Below are 2,181 nucleotides of genomic sequence, written 5' to 3'. Positions count from 1 at the left end.
AAATTGTAAAACAAGTGGCTGCTTTCTCCTTGGTAACTTTTATTTACTCTTCATGCAGGTTTTATTCCCATACTCTGCTGTATCCGAAGTGGAGCTGAATCTATCTGTTGGTGATTATATTGTCATTCGAAAGGTTTGTAGCTTACTGATTTTGAGTATAACTATAGTTTTCTTCAATGAACCAAAGATGGCTTATCTCAATCTCTTTTGGGTTATTGATTTGTAATTTCAATCATCATTTCACTTGTGAGTTGGAAACAAGTTAAAAAAAGTTTCAAAACTGATGCAGGAGTAACACAAGTAAAAATCATTTATTCCATTATATCTTTAGTGAAGATGCGTTTAAGCTTAAGACAGCATGGTAACCTAATACAGAGTAACATGATTACGTTATCATTGATTTGTTTGCCCATCTATTTATGATATATATCTAGTGTGTTCCAATTCAAGTAGTTGTGTTTCACCATCTATTAGCTTAGCATCATTTTTAAAGAAAAAAAAGGTCATATTTTCTTGTCACCTCAATATGTTTGTTGTGTTTTCAACAGGTGACAAACAATGGATGGGCCGAGGGGGAATGCAAAGGTAGAGCGGGCTGGTTTCCATTTAGTTACATTGAAAGAAGAGAGCGTGTTCTTGCAAGCGTTTAAGTCCGTGGGTAGCTATGGGTTGTTTCATGATGGGTGTTTCAATAATCTTCTTCTAAGATCTGTCTTCTTCTACTCAACAGTAAGTTGTCTGTTTCTTTTTGTTTCTTTCCTTTATATAATTATACTAGTAAAAAAACTAACGTTAAGAAATAAATGTGCTGAGTTAGTATTTTCAGACATGACACATGTTCTTTTCATATTGACAACAAAGTTTAATGTTGATATATGACACCAAGAAATAGGAGAAAATTATTAGTCATACACTAATAGTAGCACACTATATATGAGCTGTAAATATTGTTTTGTTCACAAGAGATCACATTACACTGTAAAGAGGTCTTTCTTAAGACTTGGCAGAGTTAAAGTAATGTCACACAGATGTGCTATATTTGTAAAGTAAAGAGGTCTTTCTTAAGACTTGGTGATTATATTTGTTTCAACTTTGAAAACTAAAGGGCTATATGCACAGATAAGAAAACCTACTAATTTTTTAGAGGCTTGAAATGTCTAAAATTTACTTCAACAATTAATTCTGATGGTTACGTACCCTGGCATTTTCTGAATAGATTTTCTAATTTTTAAACTCTATAAGTTTTCTCTACAAATTAATTTAGCAGACACACACAGATGTGTATGTGGTCACTTGTAAGGCACTTGAAAAGAGGTTAGAAAAAGTTATGTTTTGGTTTGAGTAAGGGACAGATTCCTGATTCAGGGTGGTTTGAATGGTTTTCCTTATGTAAGTGTGGAATTGCTGCTTTAATTTCACATGTAATCATTGGATTGAAGTTTTGGTGAAATGGTTTAATATATCTCTGATGAAGTTAGTGTATATTTTACAATTACACAAAATACCAGGGTCATTTTAATATCATTTTAATAGACACTGGAGAATATGAGTGTAATTTCACATGTTAAGTCTCACTGTATCAATATCATATACTTTGATAGATAAAATTATTGAGTTCTATTTCTTTTGTAATTCGTAGAGAAAGGAAAAGGATGCAGATCCATCATTGACCGAGTTCTATTTTCGCACACATCGGAAAAAGGATCAAAGTTGGGTTGGAGTTCATGCTGAATCTACATATGTAAGTATTTCGGGAAGTGTTAATTTGATTGAATTTCAAATCTGCACACAAGTCTTTTGGAAAATATCACTTTTATTAAATTTAATTCCTTACTAATTTTTCAATTTTCTTTTAGGATAAATTTGAACAGAAAAAGTTGGAGATTTCTTCTCAGAATCCAACTATTCCAGGAGAGGACGGAGCTGATAATCAACCAACTAATGAAATGCCACCTGATTTGGATATATGGGTAGAGTCGGTTGGAAAGAAGAAAAGGAATAGGGTATTTGGTCTTGGAACCGCATCTAAGACTTTGGTTTCTGTATCAAAGAAACCCTCAAGTGATCACACAAATGAAGATGGCGTCGATGAAACAGATGAAGAAGACCTTAGTAATGAATTTTGATTTGTACTTTTTTTCATTTTGACTTATTTTTGGATTGTATTATCTTTTTAAGTTG

General features: G+C 32.5%; 1 long non-coding RNA gene across 1 annotated transcript; it reads left to right on the top strand.

The window, feature by feature from the left end:
• The first annotated feature begins 681 nt into the window (after positions 1-681).
• LOC131599065 (uncharacterized) lies at positions 682-1,970 on the top strand. Its single transcript, XR_009282529.1, has 3 exons — positions 682-729; positions 1,640-1,741; positions 1,857-1,970. It is a non-coding gene; the product is annotated as an uncharacterized LOC131599065 (long non-coding RNA).
• The last annotated feature ends 211 nt before the right edge of the window (positions 1,971-2,181 follow it).

The sequence above is a fragment of the Vicia villosa genome, linkage group LG4 (assembly GCF_029867415.1).
Source record: "Vicia villosa cultivar HV-30 ecotype Madison, WI linkage group LG4, Vvil1.0, whole genome shotgun sequence".
Lineage (NCBI taxonomy): Eukaryota > Viridiplantae > Streptophyta > Magnoliopsida > Fabales > Fabaceae > Vicia > Vicia villosa.
Note: the sequence above shows the minus strand (reverse complement) of the source record. Positions and strands in the feature narration are given on the sequence as shown.